Source organism: Astyanax mexicanus, chromosome 6 (assembly GCF_023375975.1).
Source record: "Astyanax mexicanus isolate ESR-SI-001 chromosome 6, AstMex3_surface, whole genome shotgun sequence".
Classification (NCBI taxonomy): Eukaryota; Metazoa; Chordata; class Actinopteri; order Characiformes; family Acestrorhamphidae; genus Astyanax; species Astyanax mexicanus.
The window spans coordinates 9,038,045-9,061,744 of NC_064413.1; the positions used below are offsets into that span (position 1 = coordinate 9,038,045).

The 23,700-nt window shown below is 42.7% G+C and overlaps 1 protein-coding gene across 1 annotated transcript in view; it reads left to right on the forward strand.

The window, feature by feature from the left end:
* The first annotated feature begins 22,375 nt into the window (after positions 1–22,375).
* The window catches only part of has2 (hyaluronan synthase 2), a 31,240-nt gene continuing 29,915 nt past the window's right edge, over positions 22,376–23,700 (forward strand). The window contains exon 1 of the mRNA XM_049480222.1: positions 22,376–22,751. The gene's annotated coding sequence lies outside the window, so the exon portion shown is untranslated. The remainder of the gene's footprint in view (positions 22,752–23,700) is intronic.

The window sequence follows — 23,700 nt, forward strand, 5'->3', positions numbered from 1 at the left end:
CTGAGTGTAGGCCCTTGTGATGGGTTCTGGTCGCTGTGCAGAGTTCAGGTCGCTGTGTTGGGTTACAGTCACTATACTGAGTTTGGGACCCTGTGCTGAGTTTGGGTCACTGTGCTGGATTTGGGTCACTGTGCTGGGTTTTGGTCACTATTTTTAGTTTAGGCCCTTGTGATGGGTTCAGGTCGCTGTGCAGAGTTCGGGTTGCTGTGTTGGATTCGGGTCACTGTCCTGGATTCAGTTCACTGTGTTGGATTCAGATCACTGTGCTGGTATTTGATCGCTGCACTGGTATCTGTTCCCTGTGCTGGGTTTGGGCACTGTGTTGGAATCAGGACGCTGTGCAGGGTTTGGGTCACTGTGCTGGGATCAGGTCACTGTGCTGGCTTTTGGTCTCTACACTAAGTTTAGGCCCCTGTGCTGAATTCAATTCAATGCGCTGGGTTTGGGTTGATGTGCTGGTACCAGGTCACCGATTTTATCAGTGTTAATTAACCATGGCTGAAGCAGCCAATTAGCACACAGTCTCTTAAACAGCTTCTCTTCTGGTTGTGCCAAGTCACGACTGACCGCACACTAAACCCTGCACACCCATATATATATATATATAGCTGCACTGCACACTGTAACTCATACATGTGCTTTATTTCACTCTGCTGACATGTGACTGATGGCCTTAGCTTTCTATGAAGTTCTGATTTCCACTGAAGGTTTGTTTCCACTGTTTCACTGGAGGGTCTCTGGTAGTTGTAGCTCATTTAACTACCGGCTGCTATCCTGCCTAATAGCAGGATAGCAGCCGGAACCCAGTGCAGAAATGCCCTTCTGGAGAAATCTGGAAAAACATCTGGTCTGATTGGTGGGAAAATTGGTAGATCATGCTGCCATGGCAACTCCAGAAACCTGACTAAAAGTACCTTCTACTGGACCTTCTACGTAGTTGGTCTACCACAGCTATGAAGATGACACTACATGGCCATCAGCCGAGTTACTACATTTCCCTCGACTCTGAACTCTGGACTTCCTGTAATAACTCCACCTGTTTCAACTTGTTTCCTGTATAAAAGACACCTGTCCACACACTCAATCAATCACACTCCAACTTCTCCACCATGACCAAGACCAAAGAGCTTTCTAAGTAATCCAATGACTAAACTGTGGACCCTGCACAAGGCTGGGATGGGCTACAGTCAGCTTGGTAAGAAGCAACAACTGTTGGTGCAATTATTAGAATATGGACGAAACACAAGATGACTGTCAATATTCCTCTGTTTGGGGCTCCATGTAAGATCTTGACTCGTGGGGTAAGGAGGATTCTTAGAAAGGTCAGGAATCAGCCCAGAACTACACGGGAGGACCTGGTCAATGAACGGAAGAGAGCTGGGACCACAGTCTCAAAGATTATCGTTAGTGACACACTACACTGTCATACAAGGTCCCCCTACTCATGGCAGAACATGTCCAGGTCCGTTTAAAGTTCCTCAGTGATCATTTTGAATAAGTTTGTGTGGTAGATGAGAACAAAATAGAGCTTTTTGGTATCAACTCCAACTTGAACAGACATGAGTACAACCCCAAAAGCACCGCCCCAACCTTGAAACATGGGGGTGGAAGCATCATACTTTAAGGGGGATTTTCTGCAAAGGGGACAGGACGACTGCACCGTATTAAAGAAAGTATAAATGGGGTCATGTATCACAAGATTTTGACCGACAACCTCCTTCACTCAATACGAGCATTGCTCTGCCAGCATGACATTGACCAGAAACACACAGTTAAGACAACTAAGGAGTGGCTCCTTAAAAAGCATTTCTCGGTCCTCGAGTGACCTGAACCCAATAGAAAAATAGGGCCAAACTGAAACTCAGTGCTGCCCAGCAACAGCCCCGAAACCTGAAAGATTTGGATATGTAACATATATTTTAAAACATGTATTTTACAAACATGACCATATATATTTCAGAGGCTAGATATACAGTCCCCTACAACAGTATTGTAACAGTAAGGCAAATCCATTTATTTCTGCAGTAGACTGCAAAAATTTGGGTTTGATAGTAAAAGACAATATGAGTTTCTCTATGCTAGGGTGACCAAACGTCCGTATTTCCCGGGACATGTCCGTATTTTACGTCCTGTCCCGGGTGTCCTGTTTTTTTTTTTTCATAAAGTGAGGAAATGTCCTGGTTTTTAAATTACCTTCATTGGACCAGAGAGCAGTAGACACCATGACTGTCAGCGTGGAGCCCAACCCGGTGCAGTCTCACAGTAAGAGCACACACACAACGCTCCACTCCTCAATCCTCCTCCTCCCCCCTGCTACCAGGTGTCCTGGTTTACCCAAATGAAAATATGGTCACCCTACTCTATGCTCTACTGTTCTTGAGCTAATCTGAAGCTTCATGAAATTTAGAGGTCTTTAGTGATTGACCTCTCAGCAACTGTTATTTTACACTGACAGAGCAAGTTGCTGTCATTTCCTGTCGCTTCCACTGTGTTATAATATCACTGACAGTTGGCTGTGGAATATTTAGTAGGACTGAAAAGGTAGGCCTATAGCTATAGATCTTCACCTCTGATGAGTAACAACAATTAAAGACTTAACAATCATTAACATTAACTCAACAATGGTTACGATTTAAAAAATCCTGTAGAGTGTCCCAGGCATTAGCTAGAATGAGGATTGCTGTCACTGTTTTGATGGAATATCTAGAGTACATTAGGCTAGTTGTTGGTGGTTCTGTTTGCTAACTGGACCTTCAGCTTGTACCCAACTCTGCCTTGAAGTTGAACTCTGGCTACGCCGGTGATTAGCACCCAGAGGGTTACATACTATCAGGTTATTGACATCACCAACGCCATGACGAGGGTCCGGAGTGACAGGCAGAGGGGACCTCAGGAGGGCCACAGATTACGGAGGTGACGGGAAGATGGTGGGTGTTCTCTAGCTGTAACCCTCAGAGACTCCTTACACTCCTTCATAGGTGGAGTTGTTTTGTCACAGTCGAGGATTTGTCATCTTTGGGAGATGGAGCAGTGTGTGCTCTCAGAGTTGAAGTCAATGTCTTTTCATTCCCAGAAAAGCTTTGGGACAAATTTGACAAGTACCCAAACCAAAAAATTACATTAATCTAGCACCAGGGTTCCCACAGCCAGTCCTGGCCTTCCCCGTCACTCTGCACTCGATTCGCCCAATATAAATCTCCACCCTTCACTGAAATCACAACAATAGTGCAACCCCTTTTTTTTCTGCTACAGAGGCCACCATAATGTTTGGGACAAAGACACATTTCTTTCTGACATGCCCCGCCCTCTGCTTCACAGTTTAAAATATGAAGAGGATGAATTCTTGGACCATGGATGTTCAGTGGCTTTCAAAGTGATTCATAACTTTCATAACCAACAAAAAGTAGAACATAATTGTAAAGTGGAACAAAAAACTATGCAATTTCCGCTGCAGGTCTTTTGGGGTATGTCTCTAGCACTAGCTTTGTGCATCTAGAGGCTGAGATTTTTGTTCATTCTTCTTTCAAAATCAGTCAGATTGGAAAGAAAGTGTCTGTAAACAGCAGAATTTTCATGTCTTGCCACAGAAGCTCAATGGGATTTAGGTCAAGATTTTGATTGGGCCATTCTTACGCATGAATATTATTTGATCTAAACCATCCCACTGTAGCTCTGGCTGTATGTTTAGGGTCATTGTCTTGCTGGAAGGTGAATCTCCTTTCCAGTCTCAAGTCTTTTGCAGCCTCCAACAAGTTTTTTTTTCCAGGATTGCCCTGTATTTACCTCCATCCTACTTCCCATCAACTCTGACCAGCTTCCCTGTCCCTGCTGATGCAGCCAGCACCATGTTTCACAGTGGGGATGGTGTGTTCGGGGGGATAAAGTGTTACTTTTTAGTCACACATAGTGCTTTGCATTCATTCAACTTTGGTCTCATCTGACCCCAGCACCTTCTTCCACCTGTGTTCCCTACATGGCTATAACAATATTTTATTTTTTTGCAACTCTTCCACTAATATTTGTGGCCAGATTTGTGGAGTGCACAACTTGAAGTTCTAATGTTGACAGATTCTCCCACCTGAGGTGTGGATTTCTGTAGCTCCTTCAGAGTGACCATGGATCTCTTGGCTGCTTCTCTCACCAGTGCTCTCCTTGATTGACCTGTCAGTTTAGGTGGACGACCATATCTTTAGTATATGTAGTGTAGAATACTTTTTCCATTTTTGGATGATGGATTGAACAGTGCTCCTTGGGATGTTCAAATTCTGGATAACGTTTTCATAACCTAACCCTGTTCCTTGGTCTTCTTGATGCTGTTTGTTCACTGGTGATCTCTAGTGAACCACTGAGGTCTTCACAGAACAGGTGTATTTATACTGAGACTGAATTACACACAGCTGGACTGTGTGACTTCTGAAGGTGACTGATTGACTGCACTGGATTTTATTTAGGGGTTACAGAATAAGGGGAGTTGAATATTTTTGCATGTTACACTTTTTTTTATTTTTATTTGATTTAAATTTTGAGAACCATGTATTATTTTTGTTCCACTGCACAATCATGTGCTACATTGTGTTGGTCTATCAGCTAAAATCACTTTACTTAAAAAAAAGTTCAAGGTGTATGAATACTTTTGCAAGCCACTGTAGATGTGTAGAACTTCTCATGCTCCCCTTCCCAAATATGCTTTTGAAAAAAATGGTCAAAAATTCCACTAAACACACTCCTAAACCTTGTGGAAAGCATTTCTAGAGGAGTTGAAGCTGTTATTGCTGTACAGGGTGAGCTGACATCATATTATCATATTTTCCGCACTATAATGCACCATTAAAATCCTTTAATTTTCCCCAAAATTTACAATGCGCCTTATACTCCAGTGTGCCTTATGTATGAATTATACCAGTCAGGTTGTGAGGAGCAGTAAAGCCACTTTGCTGAAGTACAGAGTTATACAGTTATAGAGTTACAGTGAAGTTTCTCCAGTACCAAGGCTGAAGCAGTATTAGCATTAGCCGCTAACTGCAGCACTAGCTCTTTTATTATTCAGAGGTGAGTATATGGGATTGTAGACTGGGTTTACCATGTTAAAACAAGCTACATGTGATGAACCGCTAGCTGATATCGCCCTGGCTTACCCTGAAACACTCAGGGTTCCTCAATGTCCTCAAGCTCTGTCAGGCAACATTTACTAGCTCTAAGCACTGCTAACCGCTGCTACCACTGCTGCTAAGCATGGCTAGCGTTGCTGCTAACTGCTAACCGCACTAAAATACTGGAAATTTAAGCTTACTGTAAATAAACTGAAGTGCTTTACTCAACTAAATAAATAAACTTTTGTTTGTTTTTTTAAGATCAAGCACTCGTTTGAAATGTTTTTTTGTTTTTTTAATTACAGTTGAATTAGAAGGGAAACATAGCGATACCCCTGTTCCTTACTAGTGTCGCTTAAAATGTGCCTTATAATCTGGTGTGCCTTTTGTATGAAAATAAACCAGACAATAGACATTCATTGACAGTGTGCCGTATAATACGGTGTGCTTTATAGTGCAAAACATCTGGTAAACACTATGAATTTAGGATGAACATACAGGGCCAGCTAAAAAACTTTGAATATCTTTGAAAAGTTACTTTCTTTTCAGTTTAACATTTCATTTGTAAATCAAGGAAGAAGAGTCTGGAGGAAGAGTGGAGAGACACACAGTCCAGGCTGCTTGAGGTCTAGTGTGAAGTTTCCACCAATCAGTGATGGTTTGGAGAGACATGTCATCTGCTGGTGTTGATCCACTGTGTTTTATTATCAAGTCTAAAGTCAGTGCAGTTTTTTTTTTTTCCCACAAAATCTTACAGCACTTCATGCTTCCCTCTGCTGACAGCTTTTATGGAGATGCAGATTTCTTTTTCCAGCAGGACTTGGCACACTGCCCACACTACAGAAAGTTTCAATTGGTCTTATTTAATATTCTAATTTTCTGAGACACTGATTTTTGGGTTTTCATTGGCTGTAAGCCAAATCATCAACAAAAAAAGAAATAAACGCTTAAAATAGATTACTCTGTGTGTTTAAAACATCTATATAATATATGAGTTTCACATTTTAAACTGAATTACTGAAATAAAGTACGTTTTTAAAGATATTCTAATTTTGAGATGGCCCTGTATATCGGTGTTGTAGTTGTAGTTTAGACAGATATTGAGGTTCGTGTGTGTGGTATTGGAGGAGGTACACTCCCCTCTCCAGTGAGAGCTACACTAGTGGGTGAATCAGAGCCGCTGTGATTGAAAGCAGGTACTTCTGAAGAGAGGATCTGCTGTGGTTCTGAACCCTGATTCATCAGCAGCTCTATCTTCAGAAACTCTCAGGGTGCTGTTCCTCCACATGCGTCAGCAGCGCCGTTATCACCGCGGGCTCGGCGGACCCGGTTGAGTCACTTTAAACACAGAGCGGTCGTTTCCCGCTCCCTCGCTGCAGAACCTAATTGCCGGCCCTGGCGCTGACCCAGGCCTTTAGCCCACAGACAGGAAGCGCTGCCGTAAAGCTGCTTTGAAGCCGCCTGAGGAGCTTCAGTGTGGAGGAGAGCCCATAAAGAGCTTCCAGACTTTAACCAGCTCTACCAGAACCAGCAACAATACCCCCCCATCAGCTTAACACATCAGCTTACAGTCAGCAGTGTGTTTCATACATTCCAGTAATGTTATCCACGTTACACACACTCTACACATATTTATACACACTTAAAAACTACTCTTCCATGAAATTTCCTCTCTGCAGGGCAGCGCTGAGTCATTTCTATCAGATATAAAACTGTGAAAAACATGTTTTAGTGATCTATAATAGGTGAGCTGCCAACCACTGAAGGGTGTGATTGGAGATAACCACCTTCACCACGCACTGTGCAGCTTGGTTTAAGGCATGTCAGTGTGCCGTTGCTATCGTAACGACAGGAAAAGTATGCCTTGCATGGCTTCAGAGGCGTGCAGACATAGACATCAGCACCACCAACTCTGCCCTTTATCAACCAAAGTGCCCTTTTGAAACTTCGTTTAAAAAAAAAAAAATTGATTATTAAGATTTTACTGAGGCCGGTTTGAAATGATCTTTTGAAAACCTGAGCGATTAAAAACGAGTGAAAACAGAATGCCCTGAAATCAGCTCGCACACACCCGACCTCTCTCTTCCTCTGTCACGTGACCCCGCACGGTCGCGCGCAAGGCACACTATGCGCTGCAGCAGCAGTTCAGTTCAGCGAGTCTTCAGCACAGCACGCACGCCAACAGATAGGCTTCTTCTCCCCCGTGTCCCACCAGCCAGGTAACATACACATCAAATAAAATCCTACCGCTTGCCCTCTGAACCCAAAGTGAAATCATTTTGTTGTGCAGTAAAATGTCTCATACAGCACCAAACTACTATGTATTTTATCAGTTGGTGGTGTGACATTTTTCCATTGAAAACTCACGTTTAGAGAATGTTACAAATAAAAGTCAAATTTCATTCAACATGTGCGTGTAATTTTTTTTATAATGAAGTGTTCCACGTGCGCTAAAAAGTGCCCTTTTCCCCCCCTGAGCACTTGCCCCCCCAAAATGTCTGTGCACGCCGCTGCATGGCTTGAGACGCGCAAAAGTCATACATTAATTCTCTTAATTAATCATGGGTGTGTTTTGATTTTAGGTGCAACTTCAAATAAACCAATCAGCATTTCACTTGCCATTTCCTTTAAGAGCCAGATGCACTGTGACTTTGGCGGATTGCTATTTTAATGGCACAGTGCTTCTGCGCTTCTCAGCAGAGGACACTGACCTGCGTGTTATCGCTGTTTACAGAAACAGTAGTGTTATTCTATTGTGTATTCTGTTTATTGTTGATGTAAAAGTTGGGTTTGTGCACTGCAAGTCCAAGTGTGTGTGTGTGTTTACGCACAGCACGGTTCCGTAGCTAAGATAGGTGTGGACATCTGCCTGTTGACTGTTGTCAAGGTTTAATTCAGTCAGTGGTGCACTTGTGTTTTCTGCTGCCAAGATAGCAAAACACCAGAAATTTACCTGAACACACCTCATTTCCAGACCATCATGCCCATTGGTGAAGATATATATTTAAACTCGACACTAATTTAGCGGCGCAGGCAGACGGGGTGAAAATAGATAGTTTGTGGGGTGTGAGATAGCAATGAGCATCGCGACTTGCCTTGTGCAGGGTGTAATGTTTAAAAAAGGCACTTTTTTGATGATAGGGCCACTTTAACTCCTTAAAATGCCATGTCCCGTATATGGGCTACAGGTGTAGGTGATACTTTGTACAGGTGTAGGTGATACTAAATCCTTTAAAATAACTTATTTACACTTATTTACAATTGTGTTTTTTAGTAATATTCCTTATCAAACATAAAAGCTTTTTATTTAATGCTTACATAGAAATTCTCAAGATTTAGAGATGTGTGCCAGGTGTTTGGTACTTTGGATGTGTGTTTTTGTGTGATGTGTGTTTGATGTGCAGTGGGTGTGGTGTATGTGAACTGCTTGCAGTAGGTGTGTGTTGGGGTGTTTTGTGTGTTTAATATGTGTAGTATGTTTGGTGTATGTGTCACACATTTGGTGTGTGCAGTGGTTCGTGTTGGGGGTGTTTTGGTGTCCGTTGAGGTGTGTGTTGTGTGTTGGGTTGTTTTTAGTGTGTTTGATATGTGCAGAGTGTGCGGTATATGCTGTGTGTTTGCGGTGCATCTTGGGACGTTTTTGGTGTATGTTGGGTTGTTTTTGGTATGTTTGGTGTGTGCGGTGCATTTGGGATGTGTGTGGTGTGTTGGGGTTGGGGTGTATGCAGTGTGTTTGGTGTGTGTTGAGGTTGGGGTGTGTGCAGTGTGTGTCGGGGTGTTTTTGGTGTGTGTTGTGGTATGTGTGTTGTGTTTGGTGTGTCTGCGATGTGTGTGGAGTGTTGGGGTGTGTGCAGTGTGTTTGGTGTGCATTGTGTTTTTGGTGTGTGTGTGGTGTGTTGGGGTGTGTGCAGTGTGTTTGGTGTGCGTTGTGTTTGGTGTGTTTAGTATGTGTGGTGTTTTTGTTGTGTGGTGTGTTGGGGTGTGTGCAGTGTGTTTGGTGTGCATTGTGTTTGGTGTGTTTTGTTGTGTGTGGTGTGTTTGGGATGTTTGAGATGTGTTGGGTCAGGATGAGTGCAGTGTTTGGTGTGTGTTGGGGTGTGTTTTGTGTGTGCAGTGTGTTGATGTGTTTGGTTTATTTTGGGGTGTTTTGATATGTTAGATGTGTGTGGTGTGTTTGGGATGTGTGAGGTGTGGTGGGTCAGGGTGAGTGCAGTGTGTTTGGTGTGGGTTGGGGTGTGTTTTGTGTGTGCAGTGTGTTTGATGTGTTTGGTTTATTTTGGGGTGTTTTGATATGTTCGATGTGTGTGGTGTGTTTGGGATGTGTGAGGTGTGTTGGGTCAGGGTGAGTGCAGTGTTTGGTGTGTGTGTGTGTGGTGTGTGTTTGGTGTTTTCGGGGTGAAAGGCTGGACAGTGACCTGGTTTAACTTGTTGCACAGCAAGAGGAGTGACAAAATAACACAAACAGCTTTAATCCTGTGCTGGAGTTCAGAGCAACGAGCGCCATGGTAACAATGAAAACAAGCAGGGTGGACCATCAACATCGAGCCTTTCTTTCTCTTTCACACACACACACACAAATACACACTCACACGCACGCACGCACGCACACACCCACTACACACACACACACACACAGCAGAACACATGGAGTTCCCGTGGAGACGGGTGCTGCTGAGCGCTGATGATAATGACCGTCGCTTAGTGAAAGAGCCAATTATTTGCGCTGAGGATGTTAGCGTAGCCTCCGGACGCTAACTGTGGAAAAACTGAGCGCCGGACTGCAGAGTACGGTGCTTCCCTTTCGAGGTCAAAGGTCACGTTGCCTTATTACTCACTCTCCGGCTCGGCCGGCGACCGGGAGGATCACGAAGGCCTGCTGCCGTAAAACCCGAGCCGAGGGAACGCCGCTTCACAGAACTGAATCAGCCTCACTGGAGCTCGTCCAGAACCTGCAACCCAACACTCTAAAGAGCAGAGCTTCACTGCAGCAGCCGGACCGCCCCAGTGTCCAGTCTGCTGTCCACAACAGTCCAAACCATGCTAGCCTTCACGCTTAGTTATTCTGATGTGTGTTGGTTGGTTGGTGTGTTCAATGTGTTTGAGGTGTGTGGGATGCAATTGGTATTTGGTGTCTTTGGGGTGTTTGGCATTTTTGGTGTCTTTGGGGTGTTTGGCATTTTTGGTGTCTTTGGGGTGTTTGGGGTGTGTGCTGTCTTTAGTGTTTTTGGGGTGTTTGGTGTCTGGTGTGTACAATGCATATGGATAGTTTGTTGTTTTTGGTGTGTTTGGCATCTTTGAAATGTTTGGTGTGTGATGCTGTTGATGGGTTTTGTGTCCTTGGGGTGTTTGGTGCTTTTGGTATGTGCAATGTGCTTGAGTTGTTTGGTGTGTGCAATGCGTTTGGGGGGTTTGGTTTGGGTTTGTGTTTAGTATCTTTGGTGTTTTTTGTGTCTTTGGTGTTTTTTGTGTCTTTAGGGTATTTGGTGACCTTAAGCTGTATCGTATACAGTTGTACAGTACACATGACTTGCATGAAGCTCGAAAGGGTTAGAAAAAAATATCTAAAAGCTTTGATGTTCATGTGTCCACGTTAAGACAGACGCTCTACAAATAGAAAAAGTTCAGCACTGTTGCTACTCTCCCTAGGCGTGGTGGTCCTGTAAAGATGACTGCAAGAGCACAGCTAAGAATGATCAATGAGGTGAGGAAGAATCCTAGGGTGTCAGGTAAAGACTTACAGAAATCTCTGGCACATGCTCACATTTTTGTTAACAAATCTACAATAAAGAAAACATTAAACAAGAATGGAGTTTATGGGAGGACACCACAGAGGAAGCCACTTCTATCCAAAAAACATTGCTGCAGAGGATGGATGATGCAACAGGACAACGACCCAAAACAAAAGTAAATCAACAACCACATTTCTTCAACAGAAGAAAATACTGGGTCCTGACCTTCTGAACCCAATTGAGATGCTGTTGTGGCATCATGACCTCAAGAGAGCGAGCGATTCACACCAGATATCCCAAGAATATTATAGCTGAACTGAAACAGTTTAGTGAAGAGGAATGGCTCAAAATTCCTCCTGACTGTTGTTCAGGTCTGATCTGTAACTACAAAAAAACGTTTGGTTGAGGTTTTTGCTGCCAAAGAAGGATCAACCTGTTATTAAATCCAATGGTTCACATACTTTTCCCACCCTCACTGTGAATGTTAACATGTTGTGTTCAATAAAACCATGCAAATATATAATTTTTGGTGTGGTACAGTCATATAAAAAAGTTTGGGCACCCCTATTAATCTTAATCATTTTTAGTTCTAAATATTTGGGTGTTTGCAACAGCCATTTCAGTTTGATATATCTAATAACTGATGGACACAGTAATATTTCAGGACTGAAATGAGGTTTATTGTACCAACAGAAAATGTGCAATATGCATTAAACCAAAATTTGACCGGTGCAAATGTATGGGCACCCTTATCATTTTATTGATTTGAATACTCCTAACTACTTTTTACTGACTTACTGAAGCACAAAATTGGTTTGGTAACCTCATTGAGCTTTGAACTTCATAGCCAGGTGAACCCAATCATGAGAAAAGGTATTTAAGGTGGCCAGTTGCAAGTTTTCTTCTATTTGAATCTCCTCTGAAGAGTGGCATCATGGGCTCATCAAAACAACTCTCAAATGATCTAAAAACAAAGATTGTTCAACATAGTTGTTCAGGGGAAGGATACAAAAAGTTGTCTCAGAGATTTAACCTGTCAGTTTCCACTGTGAGGAACATAGTAAGGAAATGGAAGAGCACAGGGACAGTTCTTGTTAAGCCCAGAAGTGGCAGGCCAAGAAAAATATCAGAAAGGCAGAGAAGAAGAATGGTGAGAACAGTCAAGGACAATCCACAGACCACCTCCAAAGAGCTGCAGCATCATCTTGCTGCAGATGGTGTCACTGTGCATCGGTCAACAATACAGCGCACTTTGCACAAGGAGAAGCTGTATGGGAGAGCGATGCGAAAGAAGCCATTTCTGCAAGCACGCCACAAACAGAGTCGCCTGAGGTGTGCTTTTTCACACCTCAGGCGACTCTGTTTGTGGCGTGCTTGCAGAAATGGCTTCTTTTGCTTCACTCTGGCTGTTTAGAACTAAAAATGATTAAGCTTAATAGGGGTGCCCAAACTTTTTCATGTGACTGTTTTAGTTTGAGCAGACTGTGTTTGTCTATTGTTGTGACTTAGACGAAGATAAGAACACATTTATTGACCAATTCATGCAGAAATCCAAGTAATCCCAAAGGGTTCACATATTTTTTTCTGCAAATGTATTTGGTGTCTTTAGTGTTTTTGGTGTCTTTGCGGTGTTTGAAGTTTTTGCGATGTTTAGTGTCTTTAGTGTCTTTGCAGTGTTTGGTTTCTTGGGGAGACACTAACTGTGGGAAAACTGAGAGCCAGACTGCAGTGAGTAAAGTTTCTCCAAGGTCACAGACCATGTTCTCTGGATCAGCCTCTCCTGAGCGCATCCAGAACCTGGAACCCAATACTCTAAAGAAGCAGAGCTTCACTGCAGCAGCCGGACCGCCCGAGTGTCCACTCCGATGTCCACAACAGAACCAGAACAGAAGCCCACTGATCATTACAGTCAATAGGAGGAGCATCACATAGCAGTATGGGTACCACAGATTACAGTGGTGATTCTGTATCTACTGTAACTGTAGATTCACCCTTATTTATCAACAGAAATAAAATAAATCTGATACTGTCATTCTACTGCGGGAATCACCTGCACTCAGAGAGAGTCAGATTCTGGCAGAAAGGTAGAATTTGGCTGAACACCTGGAAAAGTTTAGGTTGTTCCTCTTCAGTCTTTTAGGGAAGTTCTTTTGAATTTACACTTTTTGCCCCTTGTTTTTGTATTTTTGTCATACTTGCATTTGTCAGATTATCAAACAAACTTTAATATAAGACAAATATAACCTGAGTAAATATAAAAAGCACTTTTTTAAATGATGAATTCATTAATTAAGGGGAAAAAACTATCCAAACCAACCTGGCCATAAATTAACTGATTAATCACACTTTTTCACACAACCAGGCCAGATTACTGCCAACCCTGTAGAATCAAGAATTCACTTAAATTAGAACCTGTCTGACAACATAAGGCAGCTAAAAGATCTCAAAAATCAACACATTATGCTCCGATCTGAAGAAATTCAAAAACAGATGAGAAAACAAAGTCATTGATCATCTATCAGTCTGGAACAGGTTACAAAGTCATTTCTAAAGCTTTGTGACTCCAGCGGACCACAGTAAGAGCTATTATTCACAAATGGAGAAAACATTAAACACTGGTGAACATTATTATTCCAAAAGGGCATGGATAGCTCATCAATGAGATTTAAAGAACTGCAAGTCTCACTTGCCTCAGTTAAGGTCAGTGTTAATGATTCAATAATAAAAAAGAGACTGGATGAAAATGGTTTTCATGGGAGAATTCAAAGATAAACTAGAAAAGGCAAAGTTTGTGAACGAACTTTAAGTTGGCTTGGAATAGTACGCTAATAACTTTGAAAAGTTAAAATGGTCGCTAAGCTGTTTCTGTATGAAGAGTGGTTGCTATACTGTTGACTTTCGGCTTAAGGTTAAATTCCTTAAGTTACAATCAACAAGCCTCAAAAATATGTTGGAATGCTAATAATTGTCTGATATAGGAATGTGTTGCTAAGTGGTTGCTAGGCAGTTGCTAATGTTTTCCAGATGGTTGCTAACTGGTTGCTAGGCAGTTGGAAACATATACTAGGTGGTTGCTAAGCTGTTGCTAGGCAGTTGCTATCATTTTTAAGTGGTTGCTACGTGGTTGCTAAGCAGTTGTTAACATATTCCAGGTGGTTGCTAAGGTGTTGCTAAGTGGTTGCTAGGCAGTTGCTACTATTTCTAAAGTGGTTGCTAAGTGGTTGCTAGGCAGTTGCTAACGTTTTTCCTGGTGGTTGCTAAGGTGTTGCTAACTGGTTGCTAGGCAGTTGCTATCATTTTAAAGGGCTGCTTAGTGGTTGCTAGGCAGTTGCTAACGTTTTCCACATGGTTGCTAAGCTGTTGCTAGGCAGTTGCTAACGTTTTTCATGGTGGTTGCTAAGGTGTTGCTAATTGGTTGCTAGGCAGTTGCTATAATTTCTAAAGTGGTTGCTAAGTGGTTGCTAGGAAGTTGCCAATGTATTCCAGGTGGTTACTAAGTGGTTGCTAGGCAGTTGCTAACGTTTTCCAGGTGGTTGCTAAGGTGTTTTTCCAAGCCAACTTAAAAACACTGCTGACCAAAAAGAACACAACGACCCGTCTCACATTTACCAACAAAAATCTTGATGATCCCCAGGACTTTGAGTAAATATTCTTTGGACTGACGTAACAAAAGTGGAACTTTTTGGAAGGTGTGCGTCCTGTTACATCTGGCATAAAACTAACACATAATTTCAGAAAAAGGACATCATAACTGAATGTAAAACATGGTGGTGGTAGTGTGATGGTCCGGAGCTGCTTTGCTGCTTCAGGGTCTGGAAAACTTGCTGTAATAGATGGAAGCAGGAATTCTGTTGTTTATCAGACAATCCTGAAGGAGAATTTCCAGCCATCTGTTCGTGACCTGAAGCTCAGGTGTACTTGGGTTCTGCAGCAGGACAATGATCCAAACCACACAAACAAATCCATCTTTAAATGGTTAAAAAAAAAAACAGAATGAAGGTTTTGCAGTGGCCTAGACAGTCTGACTGAGATGCTGTGGCATGATCTTAAACCCTTCAATGTGGCTAAATCAAAACAAGTGTTTTCTTTGTCTGATATTAAAGTTTGTTTGATAATCAGAAAATTGTCAGTATGACAAAAAAGCAAAAAACCAAAGAAATCAGTTTTTTTTTTACTCATGCTTTTCTAAAGGTTTGTTTTTTGAGTCTTGGTTCCTCATTGGGGGCTTGGATTCAGATTTCTAATCTACAAATAAAATGTTTTTAAAATGAATTGGACCGAAATGAGACTTAGGCTGCCAGTCACCTTTGGTCTAGTAAACTTCACAAGCACCTCCCACTCAGCGCCACCAAATTCAATTGTGTTTGGTAAACAGAAGGGAGGACTATTGTATTCAGAAAAAATAGGACAACTCTGAAGAGCCCTCAGGGAACAGCCATCGTAATTTACAAGCGCTGTGGAGAAGCACCGAGCAGTCTGAGAGGAATGGAGAACTGTTCCCACCCATTCAGACCTTTCTTCTGTGACTGGCTCCTCTCAGCAGATGGGAAACACCACTAAAAAGCCAAAAAAACTTATCATATTCCCATTTTTATCTATACTTTAATCCATGAGGAGATTTAGATTTAGATAAAAACTACCACTGAAGAGCAGAAATCCTACCTGATGTCCAAATTAGCTGCCAGTATACAAGCTTTTCTCTTCAAGCTGAGTCCCCGTTTAACCCTGGCATTAACCTAAACACAAATGACACATGTCCAACTAACAGAGAACGTTATAAAAAACATAACAGAAATAATGTTTCAAGAATGTTCTGAAAATGTGTTACACAACAATGGATTGCATCACAGTGTTATTAGAACGTTTCTCACAGAACCTTACCAGCTAGACGAATAATGAACGTTAAAAGTAACATTTCCCAAACTAAAAAATTAAAACCTAGCCACAAATGTCACTGCAACAATGTTACAGAACGTTTAAAAGCAAACCAGAAATTGGGTTGGTTTTGGTTAGAATCTTCCACTTATCTTTGGTCAGGACCTTCACTTGTGCTGCACAATTACCTTCATCTATTAGCTTGTGTTTGGTGTATTGGCTGTGTTTGGCATGTTGGGTGTGTTGGCATGTTGGTGTGTTTGGGGGATGTGGTGTGCAATGTTTCATATGTTTTGTGAGTGCAGTATCCAGTGTGTTTGTGGTGTGGGTGTGTTTGGTGTGTGCGGTGTGTAATGTGTCATGTGTTTTCAATATCTTTTGTGGGTGCAATTTGGTGTGCGAAGTTTGGTGTGCACGGTGTTTCATGTGTGTGGTGTGCAATGAATGTTGTGTTTTGTGGGTGCAGTATGCAATGCCCTTGGTGTGCAATGTGTTTGGTGTTTTGGCTTTTGTGGTGTACTATGTGTTTGGTGTGTTTTGTGCATGCAGTTTGGGGTGCAATGTTTGGTGTGCACAGTGTGTGTGGTGGGCAATGTCCTTGGTGTTTGGTGCCCAATGTGCCCAATGTGTTTGGTGTGTGTGGAGTGCAATGTGTTTTTGAAATGTTTTTTGGGTGCAATTTGGTGTGCGATGTTTGGTGTGCATGGTGTGTTTCATGTGTGCAATGTGTTTCGGGTGGTCCAATGTGCAATGTATGCGGTGTGCAATGTGTGTGTGGGTGCAGTATGTGATGTCTTTGGTGTGCCATGCATTTAGTGTGTGTGTTGTTTAGTGTGTTTGGGGTGTGTGGTGTGTAATGTGTTTGGTGTTTTTGTCTTTTGTGGTGTATGATGTGTTTGGTGTGTTTTGTGGGTGCAGTTTGGTGTGCGACATTTGCTGTGCATGGTGTGCAATGTGTTTGGTATGTTGCGATGTGCAGTGTTTGTGGGTGCAGTATGTGTTTGGTGTGCCATGCGTCTAGTGTGTTTTGGGTGTGCGGTGTGTAATGTGTTTGGTGTTTTTGTCTTTTGTGGTGTACGATGTGTTTGGTGTGTTTCGATGTGTAATGTATGTGGTGTGCAATGTGTTTGTTGTGTGCAGTGTTTAGTGTGTTTGGGGTGTGTGGTGTGTAAGGTGTTTGGTGTGTTTTTTTGGGTGCGGTATGTGATGTCTTAGGTGTGCAATGTATTTGGTGTTTGCGGTGTTTAGTGTGAGATGTGTTTGGTGTGTTTTGTTGTGATTTGTGGGTGCAGTATCCAGTGTGTTTGGTGTATGCGACGTGCAATGTGGTTGTGTTTTTTGGGTGCAGTGGTATGTAATGTGTTTGGTGTTTTTGTTGTCTTTTGTGGTGTATGATGTGTTTGGTGTGTTTTGTGGGTGCAGCTTGCTGTCCACTGTTTGGTGTGCATGGTGTGTTTGGTGTGTTTCGATGTGTAATGTATGTGGTGTGCAATGTGATTGTGTTTTTTGGGTGCAGTATGTGATGACCTTGGTGTGCAGTGTGTTTGGTGTATGCGGTGTGGGATGTGTTCCTTGTCTTTTGTGGTGTGCAGTGTCTCTGGTGTGTGCGGTGTTTGGGGTGTGAGGTGTGTAATGTGTTCCTTGTCTTTTGTGGTGTGCAGTGTGTTTGGGGTGTGTGGTGTGTAATGTGTTCCTTGTCTTTGTGGTGTGCAGTGTGTTTGGTGGGTCCGGTGTTTGGGGTGTGTGGTGTGTAATGTGTTCCTTGTCTTTGTGGTGTGCAGTGTGTTTGGTGTGTCCGGTGTTTGGGGTGTGGTGTGGGATGTGTTCCTTGTCTTTTGTGGTGTGCAGTGTGTTTGGTGTGTGCGGTTATTGGGGTGTGTGGTGTATAATGTGTTCCTTGTCTTTTGTGGTGTGCAGTGTGTCTGGTGTGCGATGTGGGATGTGTTTGGGGAGACGGTAACTATGGAAACACTGAGCGTGAGTAAGGTGCTTTCCTTTCACAGGATCAAAGGTCGCGTTCCCTGGATCTGCCCCTCTGGAGTACACATTTGTGGGCAGGGCCGGGAAGGAGACTTTGGGTCAGCAGGCACCGTCGAGTGCGCATCGGATTTTCATCTCTGGCCTCCAGGTGCTCCTGGCAGCTGAAGGGGATTCACACTCCAGATGCTTCAGCCGGGTCTGGGTCAAGTCTCGGCGTGTTCCTGTCCGGCAGCGGTGTTTAGGCATAAGCAGTTCTGGCTTTGAACTCCGGCAGCGGATCGGAGGAGGGACGGAGGTTCTGCGGGAGGTTTAAGTGCATTTTAATCTGCAGTTAAAAATCACAGAACCGCTGCCAGAAACAGAGCCCTGTCCCGCTCCCCTGCTCCTGCTCCCCGTCCCAGGAGAAACAATAACTGGCCTACATCAGTGTCTTTGATCAGATCAGAATGTGAAATGGGCAGCACATGGGCTCTCAATGATGCCATTGTTCACAGAGGAATCAACAAAGAGCCTTCCGGGTCTGCCCGGCTAAAGCTAAAGTAAACACTCTCTCATGTCTTGGCGGGTATACGCAGCGCGGACCCCCAGGTGGTGTTTAGGGTGGTTGGAGGAGAAGGATAGGATCCATACGCAAGCCAAGAACAATGGAGTTTTGTGCGGGCCGTCGCTGGCCGCAGTGGTCCGGGGGGCTTTAAGTGAGTCAGCAGAACATATGGTTGCTGTTCATCAAAGTCAGCTAGGGGTATAGAACCCCCCGAACACCCCGAACCCCCCCACACCAGCGCCGCCCCCCCCTCCCCGTTCCCATTTCCCATTGAACTCATCAGCTCCCAGCCCTCAGCGCCTCTCCGGACTGCTAGCAGAAGACAGAGCCCCTCATGTTCCTCGCCTCCCCGGGAGTTCCTCTAGAGCTAAATTAGCATTAGTGCGCGACCTGCCCTCCGGCGCTCCACGTATTCCCGGCTTTCACGTATTCCCTCCCCAAATAAACATTCGACCAAATTAACACGTAGGGAGCTGAATTTCACATGAACGAGTTGCTGCCAGACCCAGGCCTGGTGCTTTTCCCAGCGGGCACTGGGCTATGTCTCCTCGTGACCTCCACTTCACCACTAAAACAAAGTGGACAAGATAAGCAGAGTAAGAGGGGTGGGGCAGATATTTAATGTTTTATTTTTAACAACATGCATACGCACAGCACAAATAACTATGGGCTCAGGGCATTTCACGCTATGATATTTTCACGATACCCTTCCCACGATAGCAATGATACACTGCCTGCCCCCCCAAAAAAAAGGGCACACATCTTAAGTTTTGTTGGAGCGTCTTTAGCTTCGATTGCTGCACGCATGCACTGTGGCTCTGTTTCAATAAGCATCTGCAACGTCACAAGATTTATTTTAATCCAGTGTTGCATTCATTTTTCACCAAGATCTTGCATCAGCATTGATGATGGTAGAGTCTGACCACTGCACAAAGCAGCTCTTCTCCATCCAGCACATCCCAAAGATTCTCAATGAGGTTAAGATCTGGACTCTGTGGTGAACTCTCTCTCAATCCATGTGTGAAAATGATGATTTCATGTTCCCCGAATCACTCTTTCACAATTCCAGACCCATGAATCCTGACATTGTGATCTTGGAATATGGCCGTGACATCTGCACCAACTGCAGCAACTCTAGATCATTTACTTAGTTAAATCCAGGTTGGTCATACAGTGTATTACAATACTGTGAGGATAAAATACTCCTGAATAAGCAAATACCAGGAATTATTATATAGTGTATTGGTGTCAGTTTTACAAAAATCTTCAACAATATTCTTCATTGCATGTTTACCCTATTCATTTGATTTGCATCATCACAAGAACACAATTATGTTTATAAATCAATATCTTGTGACATCATCACTGAAGAAATGACATCACATTTGCCTCTTTAAGAACAGACTGCAAATAACAGTGTCACTTAAATTGTTTTTTTTTTATTGTCAGATTGAGATTGTCTGCCATATGAATAAATGATAATGGAAAAAACAGTGGTGCTGGTGTCTTATCTAAATATGAAATTATCAGTCACATTAAACCCACTTAACCCATTCACATTCAACAGCATCACACCCATCTCCATTACAATCAAGCACCAGTCACTCAACCCTGTCACACTCAACTCATCCACATTTAACCACCAGTCACACTTAACCATGTCACATTCAACACTGTAACACTAAACCTTGCAACATTCAATTCTGTTACACACAAGCCCATTATGTTAAACCCTCTCAACTTCAACTCATTCACACTCAACTCCATCACACTCATCCCCCATCATATTCAGTTCTGTCACATTCAACCCTATCACACTCAACCCTCACATTCCAGCCTGTCACACTCAGCCATGTCACATTCAATCATGTCACAGTCAACCCCATCACACTCAACCATGTCGCATGTAAGACTGTCACACTCAACCCCGTCACATTCAAGCCTGTCACACTCGACCCCGTCACACTCAACCACATCACATTCCAGCCTGTCACAATCAGCCATGTCACATTCAATCATGTCACAGTCAACCCCATCACACTCAACCATGTCGCATGTAAGACTGTCACACTCAACCCCGTCACATTCAAGCCTGTCACACTTGACCCTGTCACAATTAACCCTATCACACTCAACCATGTCGCATGTAAGACTGTCACACTCAACCCCGTCACATTCAAGCCTGTCACACTCGACCCTGTCACACTCAACCACATCACATTCCAGCCTGTCACACTCAACCCCATCACAATCAACCATGTCACATTCAATCCTGTCACACTCAAACCTATCACACTCAACCCTGTCACAATTAACCCTATCACACTCAACCCCATCACATTCCAGCCTGTCACACTCAGCCATGTCACATTCAATTCTGTCACATTTAACCATGTCACATTCAACCTGTAACACACAACCCCATCACATTCAAGCCTGTCACACTCAACCCTGTCACACTCAACCATGTCACACTCAACCATGTCACACTCAACCATGTCACACTCAACCCCATCACACTCAACCATGTCGCATGTAAGACTGTAACACTCAACCCCGTCACATTCAAGCCTGTCACACTTGACCCTGTCACAATTAACCCTATCACACTCAACCATGTCGCATGTAAGACTGTCACACTCAACCCCGTCACATTCAAGCCTGTCACACTCGACCCTGTCACACTCAACCACATCACATTCAAGCCTGTCACACTCAAACCTGTCACACTCAATCCTGTCACACTCAATCCTGTCACACTCAACCATGTCACACTCAACCATGTCACACTCAAGCCTGTCACATTCAAGCCTGTCACACTCAACCCTGTGACATTCAACCCTGTTAGATTTAAGCCTGACACACTTAGCCATGTCACATTCAAGCCTGTCACACTCAACCGTCACATTCAACCCCTCACACTCAACCCCTTCACATTGAATAGTTGAACTGTATAATTGTATAATATAGTTTAATGGCCAGTTACAATATATGAAGCCTAATACAAGCTAATGTTAATGTACAATTTTTTATTAATATTAAAAAAAAATTGTACTGGTACTGTATTGAAATGTGAATTGTCTCTCCAACCCTGTTATTATATTCAACCCCATCACACTCAATTCAAACTTGTTATTGGATAGGTTTTTTTTTATTTATATTCTATTTTTTGAAAATGGTTATATATAGATGTTAATGCATAATGCATTTAAATAAACTATCCAAAAGTTCCTGTCAAATAATTTTATTTGTCAAATTGTGTGTATTTTCAAAAAAAAGAAAAAAAAGAAAAAAAAAGGCAATAAGTCATCATAAGCAAAATAATTATTATTCAGATTCTACAAGAATTCACTTGAATATTTAAATGATGGGGCTGAACTGTTTGTAAACAGTTTAAAAACTTTTTTAATGAGAAAAAAATAGAGAATAATTATGATAGATATTTTATGTCTGAGGTGGGAAAATTGAATATTCTCAAATCCTTGTTTAAACAGCTCTCAGTGTTTTTTTAAATAATCAAAAACTCTATTTTCTTTACTTTTTAAAAAATAAAAAACTGTTTGAAAAGTAATTCACCTCAGAGAATCAGCCAGCAGCGCCACCGCTCAGGGCCCTCTGACCTCAACCCTCACAACCAACAGCCAGAATTACAGCTCCCCCTGCTGGTGGGCGCTGGGACTGCAGTGAGGATTACCTGTCTGTAAGGGAGCTGTGGAGGAGAAAGCGTGAGCGTTCAGTGAGGATAGAGAGTTTCAGGCGTGCTGGGTTTCATGCGTTTGGTTTAATGTTGATTAAACACTTTATAAGCACTTATAAAGTACGTTTTTCGTCTGATTTGGACGTTATATATACTCATATACTGTACATGTACCTGTTTATTATAGGGATTATTTTTTGTAAATGCAGTTTATTGTTTATATTATTGAGAAAATGAGTCATAGGGTTTTATAGCACTGAAGCTCCTTCTGAAGCTCCACAGTTTAAAGTTTGAATGAGTCTCAGCAGCACTTCTCCTCTACCTCCTCCTCCTCCTCCTCCTCCTCCTCCTCCTCCCCCCAAACCCTCCAGCCCTCCACCTCCAAGTCGTTTGCTCCTCCTTTACCCCTGAACCTTCCCCCTTATTAAAACAACCCAAAAGCCAGCCTGCTTTAAAAGACTCTTTACAAATGTATGAGCTACAGGAACCAGAACCGGGCGCGAGGAACACGTTAGAAGAAGCAGCTTAACCTTGGGGCAAAAAAAAAAAAAAAAAAAAAAAAACAGAAAAAAAAACTTGAAGCAGCATCCTCAACTTTGACTACTTGAATGATTTTCACGGTTTTCCTCACTTTTAACACCAAAAACAATGAGTGTCAGGACGATGCAGCGGTCTTAAGGAGCTCAGCACTCTGGAGAACCCTTCCATGGATCTAGCACACTGCCTCTGCTCGCACGAGGGAGTTTTAATGCAGGGTTCTCCAAGTTCTCCTCCAGCCTAATCCTGCTTACACCCATCCATCCAGAGGGACGACCAGCCCACCCAGCTGCTCCAAGGTATGATCAGTCAGTCAGTCAGTCAGTCAGTAACTCAATCAGTCTGGCAAATCAATCAATTGCACACACCTGGTCCGCACGTGCGCTGGGAGGGTTCTGGGTGGATGCTGCTGTGGGAGAATGAATGAGGGGAGGCTGCGTTGGATTGAGCTGCTGCACTATTTAAGGTGGACCAGACAGTTCCAAACCCAACTGAATCCAACCATAGACCCAAGACCAGCTGTAGTCCTGCACAAGAACTAGATCAGATGTGTGGATTATCCGTGCTGATAAAGATTTTTTGAATGGGTTTAGATATGGATTAGTATCGATGCATGTGTGGGGTATGGTTGAAAATGAATGAGTATGGAGAAGACTTGGTATGGATGTATTTAAAGGATGTATCTGCATGGTTTGCATGGACATTGCATAGTATGGATTTGTATCTACAGGCATATATATATATATATATATATATATATATATATATATATATATATATATATATATATATATATATATATATAGTATAGATGGGTGTATTTTGATGGTGTCAATGAAATTTAAGTTTAAATAAATGTGGATTGGTATAGATGACCTGTTGTAGGAGAAGCATAGGTATGGCTATAGAATGGATATGGATTAGTATTGATGAGTATGGATTAATATTGATTAGTGTGGATGAGTATGAATGGGTATGGATGAGTATGAACGGCTATGGATTAGTACGGGTGATTATGGATTAGTATGAATTAGTATTGATGAGTTTAAATGAGTATGGATTAATATTGATTAGTGTGGATGAGTATGAATGGGTATGGGTTAGAATGGATGAGTATGAACGGCTATGGATTACTATGGATGAGTATGAATTAGTATAAATTAGTATTGCTGAGTTTAAACGGGTATGGATTAGAACTGATGAGTATGGATAAGTGTAAACGCGTATGGATGAGTATGCACTGGTTTG